The sequence below is a fragment of the Chanodichthys erythropterus genome, chromosome 17 (genome assembly GCF_024489055.1).
Source record: "Chanodichthys erythropterus isolate Z2021 chromosome 17, ASM2448905v1, whole genome shotgun sequence".
Classification (NCBI taxonomy): Eukaryota; Metazoa; Chordata; class Actinopteri; order Cypriniformes; family Xenocyprididae; genus Chanodichthys; species Chanodichthys erythropterus.
This window is the reverse complement of record NC_090237.1, coordinates 28,009,116-28,028,755: the sequence shown is the minus strand read 5'-3', so window position 1 is coordinate 28,028,755 and position 19,640 is coordinate 28,009,116. Positions and strand designations below refer to the sequence as shown.

General features: G+C 44.3%; 1 pseudogene; it reads right to left on the bottom strand.

Annotated features, from left to right (window-relative positions):
- Positions 1–18,226: 18,226 nt before the first annotated feature.
- LOC137004207 (uncharacterized) lies at positions 18,227–19,640 on the bottom strand (annotated as a pseudogene).

The window sequence follows — 19,640 nt, the reverse complement described above, 5'->3', positions numbered from 1 at the left end:
TGGGAGCCGAGGCGACATCACTGTTGAGAGAATAGCCAGAGGAACGGAGCTCCTGCGGGAGCAGAGGCGACATCACTGCTGCAGCTGTGGAGAGAATAGCCAGAGGAATTGAGCTCCTGTGGGAACCGAGGCGACATCACTGCTGCGGCAGTGGACAAGTTAGCCAGAAGAACTGAGCTCCTGTGGGAGCCGAGGCACATCACTGCTGCGGCAATGATAGAAATTTTTCGTTGTATTGGAATGATGGTATTAGTTGAGTTGAATATGGCGGCTTGCAGGTATGTGTGAGAGAACGAGCTGGAGCTAAAACTAGCTGATAGGTGTTCGTTGGGCTTTCTTTAATATGGGAGCGATTAGATTGGATGTAGTTCTTGCATGCTTCTGATGACCAGCGACCAAATGTTTGAATCTGAGGCTAGGAGAGGCCTTTTTGGGTGGCTGTAGTTGCTGCTCCTATGCAGAATGGATTGTAGGGTTCTAGGGGAGACAGCTTGAAGAATGTAGTTGAGAGAAGTGTCAAGGATAGTTTTAAGTAGGTGGTTTATGGAAATATCAGCTCTGAATAATAAGGTACAGGGGTTGGGTCCACATTCCAGGCAATTCTTGCCAACAGCTTGAATTTCTAAGAGGATCTGATGTTGGCAATAAGGTTTGGTTCCAAGGCTGTAGCATTTGGTGGGATGGGCATCAGTGTTGTAGTAGACAGGGTTAGTTTTGCTTATGGGAAAATGCAAGGAGGAAGAAAGGCCGGGATCGAGGCCGTTAGCGGAGGCAGCCTCACGCTCGGGTCAGCCCCTGGAGCCAGGGGAGGGATGAGGAGGTTAGAAAAGAGGGAAACTGAGAAAGGGAAATAGGGGTGTCCGGGCCTGCACCGTTAGCAGAGGCAGCCTCTTGCTCGGGTTGGCCGCTGGAGCCTGGGAAGGAACAGGGTGGTTAGAAAAAGAGGGAAGCTGGGGAAAATAGGACGTCTAGGCCTGTGGCGATAGCGGAGGCAGCCTCACGCTAAGGTCCGTAGCTGACACTGTAGACCAAAGACAAAAGAGAGGTAGGGTGAGAGATGGTGGGATGAAATGGCTGAGACGGCTGAGCTTGCTCCGCTAGTAGAGGCATCCTCACGTTAGGAGGGAAGGCATTCACCAAGAGGGGCAGGCATTGTTGGATGGTGTGCGGCACCGGTGAAAGCCGCGGTGTGTGGCCAAGCGGATGGAGGAGGAAAGAGGGGAATCTGGGGCACGACCCAGGCTTGCTGCTGCTGTGGCCTGACGCTTGTTTCTAGCACATGAATTGAAGATACAAGAGTGAGGATGTAAGATGAAAGACTGGCCTTGTGGAATTACTCGAATCATTAAGTTTAAGTAGCTGAGCGAAGATAGTAATTCCTGTTTAGAACAGTTTGGACTGTTTAGGAAGGTGGAAGCGAACATAAATGTCCTATTGATTCCTTATGCCTGGAAATTAACTGTATTCGAGTTAAATCCCAGAAATTCAATGGACTTGGCTGGACCCATCGTTTATCCGGGGCGATTGGAAACCTTAGCTCAGCGAAAGAGGTAGATTATTAAACTTTTTACATATTATTTTCTCAGAAGCAGCCTGAAATCCTTTAAACCTGCATATATTCACCTCTGACACAATGGTTTGATACTGTAAATGACAGTACTGTTTATACTATCATTGCTGTTTGATGATCATTCAACATCAAACGAAGTACAGTATGATTTGGATAATCCTTGTTCTTTAACTGTACTGGTTTGAGTCACAAGCGCCTTCATTTAGTGAAGCTCAAAAAAGACTCATTTGTAAAAGACAGAGCTTTGCATAATAAAAATGTGCACCTTAAATTTATTTAATTGTTTTCAACAATCACTAACATTTAGCCATGGACATGCTGCTTGTTTAATATTTTTTATTTATATTTATTATATTTTCCATCCAGACCTGGAAATTACTCAATTCCATACTTTCCAAACTGTAATGTAATTAGTTTATTCATTGGTTATCTGTCTATGGTTTGTTAAGTTACTTACAGATTTCTGCTCGTTATAAAACAGATACAAATGAAAAGGGAACGGTAAGATTTATTTAAATGCATCAAAATAACGATTTGAAAAGAATTTGTCCTATCAGTCTCTGCGTCTCCAATAGTGAAGCTGTGGTTATACTTCAAAACAGAAATACATATTATGACTAATTTTCTAAGCGATTTGTTGATGAATTGCAGGACAGCGATAACAATATGTTCTGAGTTTCAATGAATCTATACGACCGTGCGTGCAATCTTAACGTCATAGGCTACGAGCATATACAGCTGATTGAGTGTTTAAACCACAAGCAGCACGTTAATTAGAATGGCGAACTTTACAGAAACAGTTTAAAACGTGAAGTCCCCCGATCAGCATTGATACAGATGTCATAATGTGGAAATTAATTCAGGGACGGAAAACGAGAAGGATTTTAACTGTGCTTTACGGGGTTGAGCCGATGGGGAGGAAAGTCCGAGCTGGCTGGGACTGAATCTGCGCTGCGGCGTGGCTCTGGCTTGCTGAAGGCCTGCTGCTGCGGCCTGATGCTGGAACGAGGCCCGTTCCTTCGCGGTAAGAGGCGGCATTGCCCGAGACTCGAGCTTTGTGCTCGACTGCCTTGTTGTCCATTTCTTTATGGCAGGAATGATAGAATGGGCATGACTAGGAAATACACGGAAGGAGATCGCGGATGTTTCGACAGCAGTGACGAGAGTCGTCCTCGGCGTCTTGGCATGCGGGGACCCGTTTGTTTGGGCTGACGCCCCCCCGAGATGAATCGGCGGCGGTGTAATTGCTCCTAGTAAGGCCAGAGGATTGTGGCAAAGATTCCTAGAGGACGAAAGAGTCTTCACCGGACACAAAGAGATTAATTTCGGACATGGTGGGAACTTAGGGCGGGTCAAATGCTGTCAAACTGTCGAGGAATATGGGTGAGTCAACCGTGTCTTATTTATATATGCTTATATAATCGTGCTGATTGGGTAGATATGTTAATTACTGATTGCTGACAGCTGGCCGAGATGACGTGATGATTCGTCAGATTATTTGAACGTTGCTCCTCCCGAATTTTGTTAATAAAACATCATTTAAGCGTGCGATTAAAATGTTCGACCAGCCTGTCCGTTTGTGGGTGAAAGACGCTGGTCCGAACCGATTTAATGCCCAACAATTCATAAAGTTTGCATAATGTACGTGACAAAAACGCCGTTCCCTGATCAGTGAGGATTTCTTTCGGAATCCCCACTCGGGATATTAAACTGAACAGTGCGTCCGCAACACTCCTAGCGGAAATGTTGTGGAGAGCCACTGCTTCCGGATATCGTGTTGCATAATCCACAATGACTAATGCAAAGCGATGTCCTCTCGCTGATCGCTCTAATGGCCCGATGAGGTCCATACCAATTCGTTCGAAGGGGACCTGCATTAATGGGAGGGAGCGCAAAGGCGCTTTTGGAGTGGCCGGCAGATTTACCAACTGACATTCATGTAATGACTGAGGCAAATCAGACACAATTATTGGTTAGTTAACCAATAGTTTTAAGCTCACTCTGGAGTCTGTCCCCATCCCCCGGGAAGTTTTCAGTTACAAGTTTATTGCGCTGAGGAATGTGGTTGCCGCATGGAGAGCAGAGTAGAAACACCGAAAATCTTCCCTGCATTTTCCACCCAGAACACAGACTCTATGGCATTAATGTATAGACAGACTGTGCTATAAATGAATCCTTCTCAGGAAATGGTATCCATTATTACTGTTGTTGTATTGTACTCATTGTATTTACATTTTTTTTTTTGATGATTGTTAAATGTTATGACCTGCATGGTAACTTCAATCATGCCATGTTTAGTGTCTATGCGTTCGTATCGAGATGATTTAAATGCTTGTGTATGCGGTATGTCCATACCTGTGCAACACAGGAGTACTACAAGACTCTATAATAGTTTTATTCAAAGACTCAGCTTGTTAATCTACTTGGTCATAAAAGCCCTGTCAAGGGGGGTGTGTTGTCACCCGGAAATACAACATTTTCATTAGCCCTCATCATTCCTAAGAGGTTGGACTTTGACCAGAGGTTAAAAGCCAGTGAACCATGCCACTCCTCCCTCTTCTTCCTTGCTTCTGGACGACCGAACAGGTCTCCTTGCGGCCGGCCTCGCTAGGCCCCTGGCCTACAACACCCAGCCATGTGCTCATCACCCAACAGACTGGCAACAACTTCAGACGATAACCTCAAGAGTTATCCTCAACCTGCAGATCCGACGCTCCTCAGCCTAAAGGCATCTTGCAAGTATCGTTCATTTTAATGCTAAACAGCGATTTAGTATTGATTTGTAAGACTTACCTTGGCTATTGCTAAAAGAAACTGATGAGTCCTTTCCAGATTGCCTTTGACATTTCATGCAGCTCTAGTAACAGCATCTCTTCAGGTTCAACTCTATCATTACTCATTCTGACTTGTGTATGTGTGTGTGACCCTTTGTGTATGTTATGTTATGTCCTGTGTTTGTTAGTTTAGTTATGTGTTTGTGAGTTAGTTAATAAAGATTGTGCACAAGACATGTTTGGTTCTGACTCCGTCTGCTAATGAATTGCCTCTTAAGTGATAGATCCAGACTACATGCTCTGAGTAGTACAGTACAACAAGAAATATTATTTTTCCATAACTTGGAAATTAACATTTCTTAGAATTAATAAACAATCAAAATTGAGCGTTCACTGGACGAACAGGTTAACTGATTGTAATATTAATTTTAATGTAGCTATGTCCAGTTAATCTTATTAACAGATTTGCATATTCATAATTAATCATAATTAATAATCATAATGAGTTATGAATAATTATTAATATTTCCCCTTTGAGTTAATTTTCGCTATATTCATGACAAAGCGTGCACCACCTGCGCACGTTCTCGTGAATGCCCGGCCAGAAGAATCGGGTCATGAGGCGATTTAGTGTTGCTGTTTGTCCTAAGTGTCCAGCCATTGGATTAGAATGAGCCGCATGAAAAAGCATTTCCCTGCGGCTCTTTGGTACTAATAACTGGGTTGTATCCTCCTTTGACTGAGTGTCTTGGGTCACTCAATACAACCTATCTTTTATGATCGCAAAATATGGATAAGTCAATGGTTGTCCAGGCTGGAGAGGCTGACCGTTGATCGTGCTGACCTTTTCAAAAGCATGTTTTAGCATCTCGTCATGAGACTGCTTCAGGGGAAAGTCATCACGGTCCAAGAGAATCAGTCTCCCAATTCTGCTCTGTTCCCCTGAGGCAGTACTCACTGGTCCCTGTTCAGTCTCTCCCACTTGCACTTGCACATCCTTAACCAGCGGATTTTTATTCCAAGAAGCATCCGTGTACAAACATCCAAATAATTTATTAAACACTAGCCAATTAGTTCCCAAAATTATCGGATGCCAGAGGTGCGGGTTAATTGCCACCTCCACACTATGCTTTTGTCCCCTAAATTGAATAACGACTGGCACTATAGGATATTTCACCACGTCCCTGTGCACACACCGCACCCTAACCATGCGGCTTGTATCCAATGCCCGGGATGAAATAGGCTGAACGGAGGTTTGGTTACAACCTGAGTCCACCAAAGCCTGATAGGTACCCCCCTTGATACTCACAAGTATTTGGTACCGGCCAGCTTGACCAGGGGCAGCCTGCGGGTCGTCCGGGACCCGGATCATCGTCCCCACTTCCATAACCGGACACCTATCCACAAAATGGTCCGGGTCCCCGCAACGGCAACAGGCCAGCCCAGACCTGCCCGCCGCTCTTGTGGCAGAGAGTGGGCTGAATGGTTGCGGTGGAGAGGGGAGAAACAGGAGCGGGGTCTGTCCCGGCAGCAGTCAGTCCCGCCCCCCTGGGCGGGGCTCTGGGCCTGAAAAACTGTCCTTGAGGTGGGCCGGGCGGACAAGACCTGGGAAGAGGAACAGGTTTAAAGAGAGAGAGGGGAAGAGAAGGAGAGAGAGAGAGACTGATGGTAAGGGTTCGCCGACCCCTGGGCTTGCCACCATGTGATTCTCCGCCAGTTGGATGGCCGAGTCCAGCGACGTGGGCCGGTGGCACTGGACCCACTCGGCGGTCTTCTTAGGTAGCCTTAGGTAGGGATAAATTGCTCCAGCACCACCCGATCGATCACTTGCTCCACGCCGCTTCCGGCCAACAGCCATTTGCGGCATGAGTCCTGGAGCTGTTGGGCCATCACGAACGGCCAGACTCACCCAGCTCCAGAGACCGGAAGCACTGATGATGTTGCTCTGGGGTCCGGCCGACCCGCTGCAGGATGGCCCTCTTGACGTTGTCGAAGACCAGGAGGTTCTGTATGGGTAGCTGCTGCGCCGCCACCTGCGACTCACTCGATAGCAGCGGGATGAGTCGCATGGGCCACTGATCCTTGGGCCAACCTGACACCTCCACTGTCTTCTCAAACAGGTCCAGGAAGACCTCCGGGTCATCTTGCGGGCCCATTTTGTTGAGGGGCAGTTGGAATGGCGCAGCAGCTGGTCCGGTGGTCTCCACAGGAACCTCCCGGTCAGTCCAGCCACGGAACCTCTCGCGGTCCTCCTGCTGGACCCGCATGATGGCCTCGAACCGGTGCTCCTGGTCCACGCGAAGATCCAGCAGGGCTCTGTGCTGGTCTTGATGCAGGACCACGAGGGATGCGATGATGTCCGCAAACGACATGGCGGGGGCGGGGGTTGCCTGCATGGTGGCGGCTTCCGTCTTCCTTCCCGGGTTTCGGCACCAGTGTAGTAATGATCAAGTTCATCAGAGAAGGAAGAGGACAAGGGTCGGCTTTGACTGCTGACTGAGTTTTTATTTCACCGAGAAAAATAAACAAACAAAAGTCTGTGCAAAGCACAATCAAACAATTCACATCTACAGACGGGCTTCACTCCAGCATTGATCTCCTGATCAGCTCCAGCAGTCTCAGTCAGCAGCCCCTCTCTCTCACACACTCCTGCTTTTCCTGGTGTTTTATCCTGTCTCTGCACCAATTACTGGAATGAGAAACAGGTGTTCATGATTTGCATTCAACCCGCATGTTTACCACGCTTCTCCTGACGCTCTCTGCCGTTGCAGACTTCGCTGAACCATGCCCCCCTCGCCACAAACACTAATACAGACAATTCACATTAATACAGTGAAAATATAAACTTAAGTAACCATCATTTTACATATTTTGTATAAATTAAATGAGGAGAGAAGACCACAGCCATAAAATGGTGCAGTTACACAGCAGAGCACATGCAAGATGACACAGCACATGTGCTAATAGCTAAAACTCAACTGGGGTTAATATTTTAACACAGAACTTGACAAAACTGAATAAAATACATACCTGGGAAAAAAAAAACAGCATCAAATGGCTGATTAGCATACAGTGCATCGATGTCACATTGGCAGTCTTAAATTAAATAAACAGAAGTTCGGAGTTTACAAGCAGGCCAATTAACACACTCTTCATCGTATAGTCACAAATAACACATATTTTACTCGACTAACACAACTAGGAGTTGACAGACAAAATAAGTAAACTTGGGCTTGAAAATGATCAAACTTAATTATTAGGACGGAGCAAACACTGATGCAACTTACCAGCAGGATGAGCTATGAGACTCTGATTAAATAGCTCCGCCCCGCAATATCATGTGGACGAAAGCAAGCAACGCAACAGTCAATGGCGAGATTCCCTAATTTATGCTGAATTTAACAACAACATTTTTAAACTCCGTTACACATATATCTGCTGATGATGAGCATTGGACAGACAAATATATTTTGATTGGCCATAGATCGCGAGTATCTGTTGATGGGCCATATAGACCATATTTAGTGCCTTTCAAACATTAACATCTGTGTTCACAAACATCTGTATATTAGGCATAAGAGCATATTTTAGCATAATAAGCACAGAGTCATAGGCTAACCCAAACCGATATAAATAAATCCATGACAGGAGACTCCCAACCTGAGCATGATGGTTCCACAATTCCTGAGGTAAACATCTACTCCTGTTGTTCTTTAACCAGAGCTTGCTTGACAGGGGACATGCAGTACAGTTTTTGTTAATAGGTACTTGCTGGCTTGTGTAAATACAAGGTTTAAGAACATCTGTACATCCAGGTTGAAGTGTAAATACCTGAGCATTACTTTCCAGCATTTCCTGTAATTGACGTTTCCCATCAGGAAGTGGACATTATTCACAGCAGTTTCAATCAGAGTTTTTAAATCTGTGTTATCCAGAGGTGATAATAAGAGTATGGGTTGAGGTAGGGGGTATAGCACTCAGTAAGGATAAATTCTGCAGCTTTATTGATGTTTTGTGTTGTTGTTTGTGTTGTTGTAGACTACTTAAATGCACAGTGGGATTTCCAGGTTGAAACAAGTGTTGATCTTCTGGTTTTGACTTTAAGAAGTATCGTTCATCAATGACATAGATTTGCATGCCACTAAAGAAGATGAAGTCCAATCCTAAGACTAGGGTGACCAGACGTCCCGAAATCTAAACTGTTGTCCCGAATCTGGCTCTAATTGTCCTGAAAATTATACTAAAGCAAAATCTTGAGTAGTTATTGTCTGATAAACATTAAAAACTGTCTGTGGAGGTTGAGTCGTCCTGCAACCAGCCCCCGTCGGCTGCAGCATCTTTTTTCTAAGTTCTAAAAAAATACCGTAGGCGGCTAGGCGCGAATTTAGATATGAATGCCCTTTTTGTTTTAAGCCTTGATGAAGAGAGCGCAAGGTTTGAAATTCATTATCTAACATCTTGGTTGTTATGACAACGGGCGGTGCACATATGCATATGCGCCGAACGTGTCTTTCCCATGGTCTTTCCGCGCTCATGGGCAAAGGAGTTTCTCTGAATGGCTCACGCGAGACTGAACAGAACGCAGGAAATGAAGTATACCCGGGCCTTAACCGCTCTAAATTTTAATGTACTGGAGCTCAAGTTCACATCGGGGAACATGGGAGCACCGCGATGCGACCGCAAAAGGCACTTTCTCTTTCACGATCAAAGTGCACGCCACTGATAAGCATTATAAGTTATTAAGTATTACAGTATACCAATTAAAGGCACAGATCTCCTCTTGTGCGTCCTCCACTGGATGAGGCAATATCACTTTCATTTCAATTTCAATGCTTTTGCCTTTCAAGATGTAATTACCGAAATCAAAACAGTCCATAAACTATAAATCCTCATGAAAACCTTCGACCTGACCTAAAACATTAGCACGCTTTGATCGAGGGTTTGGAGATCGCGTGTTTCTCCGTTCGAGAGTGCATTTCCTCTTCTTCACATCTGCGACAAAACATTTGATTATTTACGAACGAAAGCTCACATAAATGTGAAAATGGTCTCATTTGAAAGAAAATATCCTAAGCTAAAAGATGATATAGTGTGACTAATTGAAGCAGCCCTTATCAAAAGTGCGGGAGTCGACTTCTATCTTTTCAAAATTGCGGGGGTCCTGACCCCCCTGTCCCCCGTGCCAACGGCGCGCCTGTGCATAGGATCTGGTCCTTGCTCCCCAGATAGACCTTGGACCAGAAGTCTGTCAGCAGGTGGTGTAGAAGCGAAACAGACTTTGGAACCCTGTGGAGTTTTGGGGTGTGGAGTGGAAAATGGAAGTGCTTGGCATTTGGGGTTGACTTGAATGTTGCACAATTTGCTGTTGTCCAGGTTGCACACTTGGAGTAGGGATGTCTGGAGGATCAATATCCTCCTCCAGATGGAGAGGGTAGTTTTTGTACTAATCAATGAGTACAAAACACAATTTCCACACAACAAATGTTTGGTACAATTAACACAATAAACAAATCAACAACCTTTGTTGTACTTCGTGTTATGTACTGTACTCATTGATTCACTATACTCTTAGTCCATGGTTTCAAAAGTCCGTTTCTCAACAAAATGTCAATGTAAAATGGAACCAAAAATATCACATTTATTAACACTCATAAGCAGATAGTCACATTCAAAAGTTATCAAATACAAAAAAAAAAAAAAAAAAAAGTGCTCGCTCTGAGTGTGACTTGAATGCGCATTTGGGATGAGTAAATGTGAAGGTATGTTTGTGTGTGTATGTGCGCATGTGTTTGTCACTGATATGAATGCAAGTAGGCCACAGAAGAAGACTCTTTGGGAGCTTGAAGAGAAATGATTTGAGTGAGTTCCAGTAGATTTGAGTAAGACTTTAGGTGCAGGCAACATTCTGCAGCTGTTGTCTTGTCTGAAGGTTCCACAATTACCGGCCTCTCTCATCTTTTCCTTTCCGCTTCCTTCCCAGTCGAAAAAAAAGTACACTTCTATAATGTACTTAAAGTGTTCTATTTTCATGCACTAATTTTGTACTATACTAAAAATTCTTCTCTAGTTCATCTTAAGATAATCTTAAGAACATCTAAGTGTACTCAACTGTGCTATTTTGAGACAATTGTGCTATTAATATACTATCTCTGTATTTAAAAAAATATATTTAGATATCACATATAGTACATTTGAACCCATAGTATATTACAAGTGTTAACTAAATACAATTTTTAAATACAGAGATAGTATATTAAAAGCACATTTTAGTTCATATTTCTTGCTCTCTTAAAATAGCACAGTTGAGTACGCTTAGATGTTCTTGAGATTATCTTAATAAGTACAAAAGAAGAATTTTTAGTATATTAAGAACAAAAAAAGTGTGCGAAAATAGAGCACTTTAAGTACATTATAAAAGTGTACTTTTTTTCACCTGGGTTTACATACACTCTGCATCCTCCTTTTGTCTTTCTCTGACACCAAATATTTGGAAGTTTTACCATGATAACTTGACTGACAGTGATTGAATGATCAAATTTAGCACTCTTATGGAAATATGATAATATTCTGTAATTATCATTTAAATCTGACTAATTTTCGAAATGTTTGTCATAAATCAACATCTCAGAAAATTGTTAAGGTGTTTCAAATCAGAATATAACTTTCTGTTATGAAACAGGACATCAATTTCAAATCTGTAGTGAATATGAAAATAAATTAAATATCAATATTCCTATTAAATATTAGATATTCTTATGAAAATGTTGCCAATTATTACTTCCATTATTACACTCCTTTTTTTTCATTAGATGTTGCTATAAGAACACATTAATATGCAAATTAGATACAATGTGTCAATGCATTGTATAGAATGGGAAAAACTGCTTATGGCCGTTTTACATCGCATAAAGTAAAATAGTATATAAAATCATTCTGTTATATCTTTGAAAACATAGTTGAGAATCATCTTTATACAATGTTTGGTTAAAGAAAATCCTGAAACTTAAAAATTGATTTGTGAATGAAAAAAAAAAGGGAGTTGCCATGGAAATCCCAATGGAAAAACAGGAGACGAGAGGGAAGGGCATGGCCTTGAGACTGCAGAGCCCTTCTCAGTTCATTTGCTCGAAGAATTTGTAAGTGGGGTTTCACTCCATTTTCTTTTAAACAGCATCATCAAGATTATAACTCGCATATTTCTCTAACATCCAGTTCAACATATACTTTCAGTAGATTCCTGCCAACATCATGCATTCTGCTACCAAAGACCCCTGCAAGCTGTTTGATTTTTGGGTGCCTCTTAACCACAGTATGCAAAGAACACAGTGTGCAAAGAACAATAAGCATTCAGATCTCAGATCAGCATGCATAAAGCAATGACAATTACAAAACCCTTACCCTTTTGTAACCCTTACAAAAAATAAATTTATTCAAGTGTGTTATTATATTTCTTTTAAACTAAAATAAGAAAGTGTATTTTCAGTGTACTTTTTATGTACTTGACAAAACTATACTTTATGTACTTCTCAGAAATCTACTTACATTTACACTGACAGAAAAGTCTGGCATATACTTGTACTCAATCTTTTGATCAAAATATATAGAATAATTAGAAATAGTATTCTAAGTATACTTGGCTTGTGTTGTGGTATCTGTGTCAGTTTCTGTGGATTTCGCATGCTTTAGTTCAGTTTTTTGAGAAAGTTTCCTCAGTGTTTTGTTTCAATTAAGTTTTGTAAAAAAGAAAGCCTGCTGTGACTAATCGTGCAGCATGGCTTCCTCGTAGAAGAGTCCGGGTGCTGAATTGGCCTGCCTGCAGTCCAGATCTTTCACCTGTAGAGAACATCTGCCGCATCATTACACGAAAAATATTTTAAAGACGACCACAAACTCTCCAGCAGATGGAAACCTATATCAAGCAAGAATGGGACCAAATTTCAACCCCAAAACTCCAGAAACTTATAACCTCAATGCCCAGACATCTTCAAACTGTTTTAAAAAGAAGAGGAGATGCTACACCATGGTAAACATACCCCGTCCCAACTATTTTGAGCTGTAGCAGGGATCAAATTTGAAATGAGCTCACTTTTGTGTATAAAATTGTAAAATTTCTCAGTTTGACCCTCTACAGCACAGCGTTGCCCTCAAGCAATGGAAAATTTTCTTAAGCCCCATGTTTTGTAAATTTTTCTTTAAATGATTACAACCAATTAGAAAGGTCGAGAAAGTACCAAAGAACAGTCCAATAAGGTGTGGGAGTCACTATCAGGCACCATTTAGAGAAGAAGGCAACGTGCAATAAGGGATACTGTGGCGACCAGGGCGGGCGAGAGCCGTGAGGGAACGGCGCGAGGCCGGTGGCGCGAGTGTTAATGAGCTTCACCTGGGAGGCGCACCGGCCTTGAGTCCCTCACGGAGGAGCTCCGGGAGCATAAAAGGAGGAGCGACTACCGTGAAGGACGAGAGAGGACCAGGCCTGGATTTTATTTTATGTTTTGTTATGTTTGTGTGGCCGGCAGACGTCCGCGAGGGTCTGCCGGCATTACTTTCGTTTTGTTCTTTGTTTATTTTGAATTAAAGTTTTGTTGAATGTTCCCGCCTCCTTCTTCCCCCATTTACTAACCTCGTTACAGATACTTTTTGAGGAGGTTTTGGACAATACCTCACATGGGCAACAATGTATTATAAGAAGGGAAGATGCAAGGTTCCTGGGTGCGCAGGAACACCCAAAGTGATGAGCAAAAATTGTAACATACACCACTATTTCACAGCAGAGAACTGCTTTATGAAGTTTAGTACGGAGTGAAATCTTATTAAATGAAGTACATTATATGGCATAGAACACTACATGATACAGACCTATGCATGTATCAAATTCAATATATCAATGTCTGTAAAAATATTTTGGGGTTGGGGGAGGGTGGGGGCAAACTTTTGTTCCCAAATGAACCCAAAAACGATGTGGAATATTTTCTTTTCATGTGCCTCAACATGTTTGCAGTAGAGGGTTAATCATTTGTTATATTATCTATGTTCTATTGTGAATAAAATATTGGCTCATGTGATTTGAAAGTCTTTTAGTTTTCATTTTATTAAAAAAAAAAAAAAAAAAAACATCCCAGCATTTCCGGAATTTGGGTTGTAGTTCAAATGCAAAAATAATATAGTAAACTATAAGTAGGCTATGATGTTAAGTTCACTTAAAGAAATTTTAGAAAGTATACTTGCAGTATATAACTACTAGTAGTGTACTGAGAGTAGTTTAATCAATTTAATATGCTACAAGTATTTAACTAGTAAACTATCAGTATAAGGTTCAGTATAGTTGCAGCAAAAACATAGTTGTAAACTAGTTAAGTTTACTACTGTTACACTTAAAGTATACTTTTATACACTAAAAGTGGGCCAATTTAGTCCTAAGCAGTATATTGAAATTACAAAAGTACACTTACAAGTATACTACTAGTACATAGATATAAGTATACTTACTACATAAAGTATACTTAAAAATACTTTAATAAAATTAACTTGAAGTATTCGTTTTATATATATATATATATATATATTTCAGACAGGACCACTTGGCAAGTTACTGAGCGTATTGAACACAATTATCTTTGGCGGTATGGTTCCTTACGGGGGTTCTTGCTCCAAAATTAATTGGACATACAAGAGCTTTAACATTACCCCCCGGAACCATCAGCTTGGAATACACAGACAATTAAGACACTAGTAATGTCTTTATGAGCGAACGTGGTATCATGTAGATATGGCAGTAGGACGTCTATACTGTAGCTTGGTTATGAGGATGAGTGTCTCTCAGCAGTGAGGTCCATGCTGGCCGGGACTTGAAGCCTTATTGACTTAAAGGTAGTTATCTGGAACAAAAGAAGACGACAACCAGAAGGTGCACTGTAATATGCTCATGCTATAATGGGGAGGGAGGGAGGGTTTGAGAGCAGTTTGAGCATACTTACCGAGCAGCGATGCCACGTATATATGTCCCGTGTCTAATAGGAGAATCGTAGTGATTGGAGCGATTTGACAGTTGACCGCGTCAGCTATCGCAGCACTATGCCTACGTGGCCTGACTGAACTAACGCTGCGCTCGATTTCAGACAGGACCACTTGGCAAGTTACTGAGTTTATTGAACACAATTATCTTTGGCGGTATGGTTCCTTACGGGGATTCTTGCTCCAAAATTAATTGGACATACAAGAGCTTTAACTGTTACGTGTACTGGTGTAGAGAGACGAGGCAGATACGGATTTCCACAATACATATACTTCTTTACTTAAACAAGGCAGGAGGCACCAAACATACACTTAACCTAAACAGAAAGCAGAGATCACCAAACATACATCTTAACAAAACAGAGAACTGACAAGGAGTGAATGGAGTGAGTGCAATATAAAGGGTGTGTTAATGAGAGTCCAGGTGCAGGTGATCCGTGATGATAGGGAGATGACGAGGGAAGTGAGTGCAGGTGTGGAGAACAGGAGGATGATGGGAAATGGAGTCCAGGGGAACAAGGGATCTGTAACAGTACCTCCCCCTCCCGGTAGGCGCGCCCTGGAGACCTCAAACCGGAGCAGGGGGAGGAGTAGACTGGAGTGGAGGTCTCCAGGGCAGGTCCAAAAACCATGGCGGGTCAGGAGCCGTGGGCAGCCATGGAGGGTCAGGGGCCGAAGGCGGCCATGGAGGGTCAGGGGCCGAAGGCGGCCATGGAGGGTCAGGGGCCGAGGGCGTTGAGCCCAGGCGACGCTGAAGGACCGGCGGGAGATGGCGGAATCCACGGCTCCGCCGACCGAAGCGCAGCCGGGGCTCCAGAAGGCCGCAGTGGAAGCAGGAAGACATACAACAAAACGAACACCGGGGGGAGTGAGGAGGCCAACTGAATCCGAGGGACGGAGTGACGGAGCGGAGACGGAGGAGTGTAGTCCAGAGGGGAGGGCAGGCTGACGAGTGAACAAGGTGTGAGTGGAGGCAGGATGGATACTGGTGAAACTGGTGGACTGATGGACAACAGTGGAGCAGAGGGAGGTTGGAGCCGGGGTGAAGGTAATCGCCCAGAGGTCCGAGGTGGAGATCTGGACGAGGGGGCTTGAGGTGGACATTCAGTGTGGACATTAATGGATGGAGGTGGGAGAGGGAGGCAGGGAGGGAAAACAGTCTTTGGGCTGGATATTACAATAACACAGTTCATAATTGGAGCGGCTGGCTCGGCGGCGGCGGCTGGAGCGGCTGGCTCGGCGGCGGCGGCGGCTGGAGCGGCTGGCTCGGCGCCGGCGGCGGCTGGAGCGGCTGGCTCGGCGCCGGCGGCGGCTGGAGCGGCTGGCTCGGCGCCGGCGGCTGGAGCGGCTGGCTCGGCGCCGGCGGCTGGAGCGGCTGGCTCGGCGCCGGCGGCTGGAGCGGCTGGCTCGGCGGCGGCGGCTGGAGCGGCTGGCTCGGCGGCGGCGGCTGGAGCGGCTGGCTCGGCGGCGGCGGCTGGAGCGGCTGGCTCGGCGGCGGCGGCTGGAGCGGCGGGCGGATTTCCACAATCCTGTGGAAAATCGGCTGGAGCGGGCTCTGGAGCGGCTGGAGCGGGCTCTGGAGAGACTGGAGCGGGCTCTGGAGAGACTGGAGCGGGCTCTGGAGAGACTGGAGCGGGCTCTGGAGAGACTGGAGCGGGCTCTGGAGAGACTGGAGCGGGCTCTGGAGAGACTGGAGCGGGCTCTGGAGAGACTGGAGCGGCTTTCTTCCTCCTCCTCCGCTTACTGGGCCCAGTAGAGGAATGTGGGTCCAGCATGGGGCAGGCAGGGAGTTCGCTGGACAGGTATGCGGAGGAAGCCGGAGATTGACTGACTGGCCCAGCCAACCGTGTTTCTGGATGGACTGGACGACAACACTTATCCCAAACCTTATCCACGCAGAATTTGGAGCCATTTAACCACAAAATTAAATTGATAGTTTCGCTTAAGGAGAAACAAAAAACAGGTTCATCAAAACGGATAGTGTCGTCATCCAATCCATCCAAAAACAGGGAGATCAAAACTGCTTCAGGCCAGTCAGACAAATAAGCAAGCTCAACAAACTCCTCCACATACCTCTCCAGCGAACGACCCACCTGAAGGAGCCCGATAAGCCGCTCGCCAGCTGACAGGGTTTTAGTGTGAGGCATGGGAGAAGTTGGAGCCTGGGAGACCGAGAATCCCTCCATGTTGTGGAAATCCAGTCGGTTTAAGGTCGGTTCTTCTGTTTCATGTACTGGTGTAGAGAGACGAGGCAGATATGGATTTCCACAATACATATACTTCTTTACTTAAACAAGGCAGGAGGCACCAAACATACACTTAACCTAAACAGAAAGCAGAGATCACCAAACATACATCTTAACAAAACAGAGAACCGACAAGGAGTGAATGGAGTGAGTGCAATATAAAGGGTGTGTTAATGAGAGAGTCCAGGTGCAGGTGATCCGTGATGATAGGGAGATGTGTGCAGGTGTGGAGAACAGGAGGATGATGGGAAATGGAGTCCAGGGGAACAAGGGATCTGTAACATTAACATTACCCCCCAACATGATGAGAAGAAATACTTGCCTGAAGTAGAACCCCCCAAAACCATACTTGTTCCATTCCTGCAAAAAGAAAAGACAAGTTATTAAGATATACTTAAAGAGCCTACTGACTATCAGAGGGGTATTCTCCCCTCTAAAAGGAGGAAGAGAGTAGCAGGCCCCTCTTTAAATTTAAGTAGCGAGGGGTGTTCATCCCCATGCAGAGGAATGAACAGCAGGCCCCTGCAGTATAGCAGCAAAGGGTGTTCTCTCCAGCGGGAGAAAACAGCAGCCCCCTTTTTTTTTATATATATATATGTGAGGGGTGTTCTTCCCTCGCTAAGGGATGAACAGCAGCCCCTGCAATTATAGCAGCAAAGGGTGTTCTCTCCAGCGGGATGATTTTTGTGCTAACAACACGTCCTGAGTTGAAGGCCTAATGTATCGTTGATACGCTGATGATGACCAATGACCCATTGCTTTGAGCATGGGTATGGAGACTGTTGAAGCTGCGGTGGTTGCCGCGCCTATGCGGAATGAATGGCTGGTATAAAGCGCAGGGTCCATGCCGCAATGAAGGCATGCGGTTCGGAGACGTGAGGCAAACCAATGCTTGGACATAGCTTCTGCCTTCTCTGTAATGAAAAGTGGATCTGTAGGGTTTGATTTACTGCATGAGCTAACCAGCTGGTTCATGGCTGTGAGGGGACAATATCCGTCGTTGGTTCTGGATATGTTAATGGTACTTCCGTTATTATCTCTGTCTGTTTTGGAATGTTTCAGATAGATGGAAAAGTATTCGGTGTGAAATGATATGTCTTTAACTGTGAGATCGTGAGAAGGGTCGAATTTTTTAGTGTTTATGGTGAATTCCCCTCCTCTGAGGAATCCATAATAGGCGGTGAGGAGCGCTGCTTCTAGAAGCAAGTTTGTGTGCGGAGTGAAGAGACCTGATCTTAATTTATCCACCATCGTGTGCACCTGTGAGAGAGACAGCGGTAGTCGTTTAACTGGAACAGTGGGACTTTCCTTTTTTAACCCGTTGAGGAGAAGGCATATGGAGGGATTTTGCAACAGGCTTTGGGAGGAAGGATCTATACATCTAAGGTGGAATTGAATGCCTGAGATCATGATGGTAGAAGGCTTAAGCTTCCTGGATTCGAAGCAATGCGTATTGAAAGCACATGTGATAGAAATATTAGCTGGGAGTATAGGCACCGAGAAAGCGTTACAGAAATCTGAAAAAGACGACCACGCCGAGTTGTAAGTTTTAAGTGTCGTTTTTGCTAGCCCTGATCTCATGTAGTGTGCGGCTGATTTAAGGTAATTTTGCAAGGTTGCATTCAGTCTAGGACTGTTTGACTGAAGTCCGGGCAGCCCAGTCGTGATGAAACCGCTTCCGGACACAGGCGTCTGAATTCCTGGAAATTAAACCGAGAAAGAGAGTCAGCTATTTTATTATCCAGCCCAGGAATGTGAGCAGCTTTAATGGTAAAATTATTCATAGCTGAGATCCAGGTTAGGCACCTAATGAAACGGTTAATGAAAGGCACGGAAGAGCGACCCTTGTTGATAATGTTCACGGTGGCTTCATTGTCACAGAACACTAGGATGTTTTTTTCTAGTCCATTGGTCTGCCCATAATAAGCAAGCAATCACAATAGGATATAATTCCATGAGCGCTGTCGATTGGATAGACAAAGCCAGTTCCTTAAGTTCTTTTGGCCATCTTTCTGCAAACCACTGTTTGTTAAATATACCCCCTAACCCGACGGAAGGAGCTGCATCGGTGAAGATTTGTAGTTTGACTGAGGTTTCTATATCTTCTTCGTAGAAAAAGGAAATACCGTTCCAGTTATCGCATAATTTAGACCAGAAAGTTAAATCGAACCTGCAGCCTTCGTCTAGCGTGATAGTGTCATGCATTTTCTCTATGGTTTTAGACAAATCTAAAAGTCTGGAAATGAAGGAACAACCTTGTGGAATAATCCTCATAGCAAAATTGAGATGGCCCAGTAGAGAAAGAAGATCCCTTTTTGTTAAGGTAGGTAATAGGGAATAAGTTCTGATGAACCCTCTAATCCTTTCTAGTTTGTCTAGCGGAAGAGATGCTTGCATTTTCACTGAATCTAGCGTGATCCCTAGGAAATCGAGGACACGAGACGGGCCTTTTGTTTTTTCTTCTGCAAGAGTAATGCCGAATGTTTTGAACCCTTTAACCAGGGAATTGATGCTGCGCGATGGGTTGGCCTCTGGAAAGTCGATGAGGAGGAAGTCATCCAACAGGTGAAGAACGAATGGTAGTTTGAAATTATTTAGTAATATCCAGCAAAGTGCTTCAGACAGTGTATCGAAAATCTTTGGGCTGCTTTTACACCCGAAAGTGAATCTGACTGAAAAATAAAATTTTTCTCGGCAACTGACCCCGAAAAGATGCCACTGAGAGGGGTGTAAGGGCATGATTTTGAAGGCGTCGGTAACATCCGCTTTACTGAGCCACGCTCCTCTGCCTGCTAATTTAATGAGTTTAATAGCGTTGTCCACTGTGGAATAAGCCAAGGAAAAAGGTTCTGAGGGAATTAAACTGTTAATGCTCGGAACCCCTACTACAGAGTGGGGAGCGGATAAATCAATGATTAGACGTTTTTTCCCTGAGTATTTCCTAACTGCGACTCCTAAAGGGTTAATGCGAAATAGATTGAAAGGAGGCTGATCGAAGGGTCCGATCATGTAGCCCTTCTCAATTTCTTTCCCCAT